Genomic DNA, 9,198 nt, shown 5'->3' with positions numbered 1-9,198 from the left:
TTCATAATTCACCGAACTTTGAAAATTTTTCTAAGTCCCACAAATAAGAGGAAAATTTTTAAGTATCGGTCCTAGACGATTTTCGACGTGATATCACTGTAATATAGACGATTTCTAGCAATATATATCATAACACCAAACTCGCTACAATTATTATTTATCGAGTTATTAGCAAATAATGGACGGATGTGCTACTCCGTCGACAAAACTCTGGAAATTTTTCTAAGTCCCACCGCCAAGAGGAAACTTTTTCCCTATCGGTCCTAGACGATTTTCGACGTGATATCACTGTAATATAGACGGTTTCTAACAATATATATCATAACACCAAACTCGCTACAATTATTATTTATCGAGTTATTAGCAAATAATGGACGGATGTGCTACTCCGTCGACAAAACTCTGGAAATTTTTCTAAGTCCCACCGCTAAGAGGAAACTTTTTCCGTATCGGTCCTAGACGATTTTCGACGTGATATCACTGTAATATAGACGGTTTCTAACAATATATATCATAACACCAAACTCGCTACAATTATTATTTATCGAGTTATTAGCAAATAATGGACGGATGTGCTACTCCGTCGACAAAACTCTGGAAATTTTTCTAAGTCCCACCGCCAAGAGGAAACTTTTTCCCTATCGGTCCTAGACGATTTTCGACGTGATATCACTGTAATATAGACGGTTTCTAACAATATATATCATAACACCAAACTCGCTACAATTATTATTTATCGAGTTATTAGCAAATAATGGACGGATGTGCTACTCCGTCGGACGTTCGACGAAAATTTTTCTAAGTCCCACCGCCAAGAGGAAACTTTTTCCGTATCGGTCCTAGACGATTTTCGACGTGATATCACTGTAATATAGACGGTTTCTAACAATATATATCATAACACCAAACTCGCTACAATTATTATTTATCGAGTTATTAGCAAATAATGGACGGATGTGCTACTCCGTCGGACGTTCGACGAAAATTTTTCTAAGTCCCACCGCCAAGAGGAAACTTTTTCCCTATCGGTCCTAGACGATTTTCGACGTGATATCACTGTAATATAGACGGTTTCTAACAATATATATCATAACACCAAACTCGCTACAATTATTATTTATCGAGTTATTAGCAAATAATGGACGGATGTGCTACTCCGTCGACAAAACTCTGGAAATTTTTCTAAGTCCCACCGCCAAGAGGAAACTTTTTCCCTATCGGTCCTAGACGATTTTCGACGTGATATCACTGTAATATAGACGGTTTCTAACAATATATATCATAACACCAAACTCGCTACAATTATTATTTATCGAGTTATTAGCAAATAATGGACGGATGTGCTACTCCGTCGACAAAACTCTGGAAATTTTTCTAAGTCCCACCGCCAAGAGGAAACTTTTTCCGTATCGGTCCTAGACGATTTTCGACGTGATATCACTGTAATATAGACGGTTTCTAACAATATATATCATAACACCAAACTCGCTACAATTATTATTTATCGAGTTATTAGCAAATAATGGACGGATGTGCTACTCCGTCGACAAAACTCTGGAAATTTTTCTAAGTCCCACCGCCAAGAGGAAACTTTTTCCCTATCGGTCCTAGACGATTTTCGACGTGATATCACTGTAATATAGACGGTTTCTAACAATATATATCATAACACCAAACTCGCTACAATTATTATTTATCGAGTTATTAGCAAATAATGGACGGATGTGCTACTCCGTCGACAAAACTCTGGAAATTTTTCTAAGTCCCACCGCTAAGAGGAAACTTTTTCCGTATCGGTCCTAGACGATTTTCGACGTGATATCACTGTAATATAGACGGTTTCTAACAATATATATCATAACACCAAACTCGCTACAATTATTATTTATCGAGTTATTAGCAAATAATGGACGGATGTGCTACTCCGTCGACAAAACTCTGGAAATTTTTCTAAGTCCCACCGCCAAGAGGAAACTTTTTCCCTATCGGTCCTAGACGATTTTCGACGTGATATCACTGTAATATAGACGGTTTCTAACAATATATATCATAACACCAAACTCGCTACAATTATTATTTATCGAGTTATTAGCAAATAATGGACGGATGTGCTACTCCGTCGACAAAACTCTGGAAATTTTTCTAAGTCCCACCGCCAAGAGGAAACTTTTTCCCTATCGGTCCTAGACGATTTTCGACGTGATATCACTGTAATATAGACGGTTTCTAACAATATATATCATAACACCAAACTCGCTACAATTATTATTTATCGAGTTATTAGCAAATAATGGACGGATGTGCTACTCCGTCGACAAAACTCTGGAAATTTTTCTAAGTCCCACCGCTAAGAGGAAACTTTTTCCGTATCGGTCCTAGACGATTTTCGACGTGATATCACTGTAATATAGACGGTTTCTAACAATATATATCATAACACCAAACTCGCTACAATTATTATTTATCGAGTTATTAGCAAATAATGGACGGATGTGCTACTCCGTCGACAAAACTCTGGAAATTTTTCTAAGTCCCACCGCCAAGAGGAAACTTTTTCCCTATCGGTCCTAGACGATTTTCGACGTGATATCACTGTAATATAGACGGTTTCTAACAATATATATCATAACACCAAACTCGCTACAATTATTATTTATCGAGTTATTAGCAAATAATGGACGGATGTGCTACTCCGTCGACAAAACTCTGGAAATTTTTCTAAGTCCCACCGCTAAGAGGAAACTTTTTCCGTATCGGTCCTAGACGATTTTCGACGTGATATCACTGTAATATAGACGGTTTCTAACAATATATATCATAACACCAAACTCGCTACAATTATTATTTATCGAGTTATTAGCAAATAATGGACGGATGTGCTACTCCGTCGGACGTTCGACGAAAATTTTTCTAAGTCCCACCGCCAAGAGGAAACTTTTTCCGTATCGGTCCTAGACGATTTTCGACGTGATATCACTGTAATATAGACGGTTTCTAACAATATATATCATAACACCAAACTCGCTACAATTATTATTTATCGAGTTATTAGCAAATAATGGACGGATGTGCTACTCCGTCGGACGTTCGACGAAAATTTTTCTAAGTCCCACCGCCAAGAGGAAACTTTTTCCCTATCGGTCCTAGACGATTTTCGACGTGATATCACTGTAATATAGACGGTTTCTAACAATATATATCATAACACCAAACTCGCTACAATTATTATTTATCGAGTTATTAGCAAATAATGGACGGATGTGCTACTCCGTCGACAAAACTCTGGAAATTTTTCTAAGTCCCACCGCCAAGAGGAAACTTTTTCCCTATCGGTCCTAGACGATTTTCGACGTGATATCACTGTAATATAGACGGTTTCTAACAATATATATCATAACACCAAACTCGCTACAATTATTATTTATCGAGTTATTAGCAAATAATGGACGGATGTGCTACTCCGTCGACAAAACTCTGGAAATTTTTCTAAGTCCCACCGCCAAGAGGAAACTTTTTCCGTATCGGTCCTAGACGATTTTCGACGTGATATCACTGTAATATAGACGGTTTCTAACAATATATATCATAACACCAAACTCGCTACAATTATTATTTATCGAGTTATTAGCAAATAATGGACGGATGTGCTACTCCGTCGACAAAACTCTGGAAATTTTTCTAAGTCCCACCGCCAAGAGGAAACTTTTTCCCTATCGGTCCTAGACGATTTTCGACGTGATATCACTGTAATATAGACGGTTTCTAACAATATATATCATAACACCAAACTCGCTACAATTATTATTTATCGAGTTATTAGCAAATAATGGACGGATGTGCTACTCCGTCGGACGTTCGACGAAAATTTTTCTAAGTCCCACCGCCAAGAGGAAACTTTTTCCCTATCGGTCCTAGACGATTTTCGACGTGATATCACTGTAATATAGACGGTTTCTAACAATATATATCATAACACCAAACTCGCTACAATTATTATTTATCGAGTTATTAGCAAATAATGGACGGATGTGCTACTCCGTCGGACGTTCGACGAAAATTTTTCTAAGTCCCACCGCCAAGAGGAAACTTTTTCCGTATCGGTCCTAGACGATTTTCGACGTGATATCACTGTAATATAGACGGTTTCTAACAATATATATCATAACACCAAACTCGCTACAATTATTATTTATCGAGTTATTAGCAAATAATGGACGGATGTGCTACTCCGTCGGACGTTCGACGAAAATTTTTCTAAGTCCCACCGCCAAGAGGAAACTTTTTCCCTATCGGTCCTAGACGATTTTCGACGTGATATCACTGTAATATAGACGGTTTCTAACAATATATATCATAACACCAAACTCGCTACAATTATTATTTATCGAGTTATTAGCAAATAATGGACGGATGTGCTACTCCGTCGACAAAACTCTGGAAATTTTTCTAAGTCCCACCGCCAAGAGGAAACTTTTTCCCTATCGGTCCTAGACGATTTTCGACGTGATATCACTGTAATATAGACGGTTTCTAACAATATATATCATAACACCAAACTCGCTACAATTATTATTTATCGAGTTATTAGCAAATAATGGACGGATGTGCTACTCCGTCGACAAAACTCTGGAAATTTTTCTAAGTCCCACCGCCAAGAGGAAACTTTTTCCGTATCGGTCCTAGACGATTTTCGACGTGATATCACTGTAATATAGACGGTTTCTAACAATATATATCATAACACCAAACTCGCTACAATTATTATTTATCGAGTTATTAGCAAATAATGGACGGATGTGCTACTCCGTCGACAAAACTCTGGAAATTTTTCTAAGTCCCACCGCCAAGAGGAAACTTTTTCCCTATCGGTCCTAGACGATTTTCGACGTGATATCACTGTAATATAGACGGTTTCTAACAATATATATCATAACACCAAACTCGCTACAATTATTATTTATCGAGTTATTAGCAAATAATGGACGGATGTGCTACTCCGTCGGACGTTCGACGAAAATTTTTCTAAGTCCCACCGCCAAGAGGAAACTTTTTCCGTATCGGTCCTAGACGATTTTCGACGTGATATCACTGTAATATAGACGGTTTCTAACAATATATATCATAACACCAAACTCGCTACAATTATTATTTATCGAGTTATTAGCAAATAATGGACGGATGTGCTACTCCGTCGGACGTTCGACGAAAATTTTTCTAAGTCCCACCGCTAAGAGGAAACTTTTTCCGTATCGGTCCTAGACGATTTTCGACGTGATATCACTGTAATATAGACGGTTTCTAACAATATGTATCATAACACCAAACTCGCTACAATTATTATTTATCGAGTTATTAGCAAATAATGGACGGATGTGCTACTCCGTCGACAAAACTCTGGAAATTTTTCTAAGTCCCACCGCTAAGAGGAAACTTTTTCCGTATCGGTCCTAGACGATTTTCGACGTGATATCACTGTAATATAGACGGTTTCTAACAATATATATCATAACACCAAACTCGCTACAATTATTATTTATCGAGTTATTAGCAAATAATGGACGGATGTGCTACTCCGTCGGACGTTCGACGAAAATTTTTCTAAGTCCCACCGCTAAGAGGAAACTTTTTCCGTATCGGTCCTAGACGATTTTCGACGTGATATCACTGTAATATAGACGGTTTCTAACAATATGTATCATAACACCAAACTCGCTACAATTATTATTTATCGAGTTATTAGCAAATAATGGACGGATGTGCTACTCCGTCGACAAAACTCTGGAAATTTTTCTAAGTCCCACCGCCAAGAGGAAACTTTTTCCCTATCGGTCCTAGACGATTTTCGACGTGATATCACTGTAATATAGACGGTTTCTAACAATATATATCATAACACCAAACTCGCTACAATTATTATTTATCGAGTTATTAGCAAATAATGGACGGATGTGCTACTCCGTCGACAAAACTCTGGAAATTTTTCTAAGTCCCACCGCCAAGAGGAAACTTTTTCCGTATCGGTCCTAGACGATTTTCGACGTGATATCACTGTAATATAGACGGTTTCTAACAATATATATCATAACACCAAACTCGCTACAATTATTATTTATCGAGTTATTAGCAAATAATGGACGGATGTGCTACTCCGTCGGACGTTCGACGAAAATTTTTCTAAGTCCCACCGCCAAGAGGAAACTTTTTCCCTATCGGTCCTAGACGATTTTCGACGTGATATCACTGTAATATAGACGGTTTCTAACAATATATATCATAACACCAAACTCGCTACAATTATTATTTATCGAGTTATTAGCAAATAATGGACGGATGTGCTACTCCGTCGACAAAACTCTGGAAATTTTTCTAAGTCCCACCGCCAAGAGGAAACTTTTTCCCTATCGGTCCTAGACGATTTTCGACGTGATATCACTGTAATATAGACGGTTTCTAACAATATATATCATAACACCAAACTCGCTACAATTATTATTTATCGAGTTATTAGCAAATAATGGACGGATGTGCTACTCCGTCGACAAAACTCTGGAAATTTTTCTAAGTCCCACCGCTAAGAGGAAACTTTTTCCGTATCGGTCCTAGACGATTTTCGACGTGATATCACTGTAATATAGACGGTTTCTAACAATATATATCATAACACCAAACTCGCTACAATTATTATTTATCGAGTTATTAGCAAATAATGGACGGATGTGCTACTCCGTCGACAAAACTCTGGAAATTTTTCTAAGTCCCACCGCCAAGAGGAAACTTTTTCCCTATCGGTCCTAGACGATTTTCGACGTGATATCACTGTAATATAGACGGTTTCTAACAATATATATCATAACACCAAACTCGCTACAATTATTATTTATCGAGTTATTAGCAAATAATGGACGGATGTGCTACTCCGTCGGACGTTCGACGAAAATTTTTCTAAGTCCCACCGCCAAGAGGAAACTTTTTCCCTATCGGTCCTAGACGATTTTCGACGTGATATCACTGTAATATAGACGGTTTCTAACAATATATATCATAACACCAAACTCGCTACAATTATTATTTATCGAGTTATTAGCAAATAATGGACGGATGTGCTACTCCGTCGGACGTTCGACGAAAATTTTTCTAAGTCCCACCGCCAAGAGGAAACTTTTTCCGTATCGGTCCTAGACGATTTTCGACGTGATATCACTGTAATATAGACGGTTTCTAACAATATATATCATAACACCAAACTCGCTACAATTATTATTTATCGAGTTATTAGCAAATAATGGACGGATGTGCTACTCCGTCGGACGTTCGACGAAAATTTTTCTAAGTCCCACCGCTAAGAGGAAACTTTTTCCGTATCGGTCCTAGACGATTTTCGACGTGATATCACTGTAATATAGACGGTTTCTAACAATATGTATCATAACACCAAACTCGCTACAATTATTATTTATCGAGTTATTAGCAAATAATGGACGGATGTGCTACTCCGTCGACAAAACTCTGGAAATTTTTCTAAGTCCCACCGCTAAGAGGAAACTTTTTCCGTATCGGTCCTAGACGATTTTCGACGTGATATCACTGTAATATAGACGGTTTCTAACAATATATATCATAACACCAAACTCGCTACAATTATTATTTATCGAGTTATTAGCAAATAATGGACGGATGTGCTACTCCGTCGACAAAACTCTGGAAATTTTTCTAAGTCCCACCGCTAAGAGGAAACTTTTTCCGTATCGGTCCTAGACGATTTTCGACGTGATATCACTGTAATATAGACGGTTTCTAACAATATATATCATAACACCAAACTCGCTACAATTATTATTTATCGAGTTATTAGCAAATAATGGACGGATGTGCTACTCCGTCGACAAAACTCTGGAAATTTTTCTAAGTCCCACCGCCAAGAGGAAACTTTTTCCGTATCGGTCCTAGACGATTTTCGACGTGATATCACTGTAATATAGACGGTTTCTAACAATATATATCATAACACCAAACTCGCTACAATTATTATTTATCGAGTTATTAGCAAATAATGGACGGATGTGCTACTCCGTCGGACGTTCGACGAAAATTTTTCTAAGTCCCACCGCCAAGAGGAAACTTTTTCCCTATCGGTCCTAGACGATTTTCGACGTGATATCACTGTAATATAGACGGTTTCTAACAATATATATCATAACACCAAACTCGCTACAATTATTATTTATCGAGTTATTAGCAAATAATGGACGGATGTGCTACTCCGTCGGACGTTCGACGAAAATTTTTCTAAGTCCCACCGCCAAGAGGAAACTTTTTCCGTATCGGTCCTAGACGATTTTCGACGTGATATCACTGTAATATAGACGGTTTCTAACAATATATATCATAACACCAAACTCGCTACAATTATTATTTATCGAGTTATTAGCAAATAATGGACGGATGTGCTACTCCGTCGGACGTTCGACGAAAATTTTTCTAAGTCCCACCGCCAAGAGGAAACTTTTTCCCTATCGGTCCTAGACGATTTTCGACGTGATATCACTGTAATATAGACGGTTTCTAACAATATATATCATAACACCAAACTCGCTACAATTATTATTTATCGAGTTATTAGCAAATAATGGACGGATGTGCTACTCCGTCGACAAAACTCTGGAAATTTTTCTAAGTCCCACCGCCAAGAGGAAACTTTTTCCCTATCGGTCCTAGACGATTTTCGACGTGATATCACTGTAATATAGACGGTTTCTAACAATATATATCATAACACCAAACTCGCTACAATTATTATTTATCGAGTTATTAGCAAATAATGGACGGATGTGCTACTCCGTCGACAAAACTCTGGAAATTTTTCTAAGTCCCACCGCCAAGAGGAAACTTTTTCCGTATCGGTCCTAGACGATTTTCGACGTGATATCACTGTAATATAGACGGTTTCTAACAATATATATCATAACACCAAACTCGCTACAATTATTATTTATCGAGTTATTAGCAAATAATGGACGGATGTGCTACTCCGTCGGACGTTCGACGAAAATTTTTCTAAGTCCCACCGCCAAGAGGAAACTTTTTCCCTATCGGTCCTAGACGATTTTCGACGTGATATCACTGTAATATAGACGGTTTCTAACAATATATATCATAACACCAAACTCGCTACAATTATTATTTATCGAGTTATTAGCA

The sequence above is a fragment of the Halictus rubicundus genome, unplaced genomic scaffold, assembly GCF_050948215.1.
Source record: "Halictus rubicundus isolate RS-2024b unplaced genomic scaffold, iyHalRubi1_principal scaffold1030, whole genome shotgun sequence".
Lineage (NCBI taxonomy): Eukaryota > Metazoa > Arthropoda > Insecta > Hymenoptera > Halictidae > Halictus > Halictus rubicundus.
The sequence above is the reverse complement of the archived record's forward strand: the minus strand, read 5'-3'. Positions refer to the sequence as shown.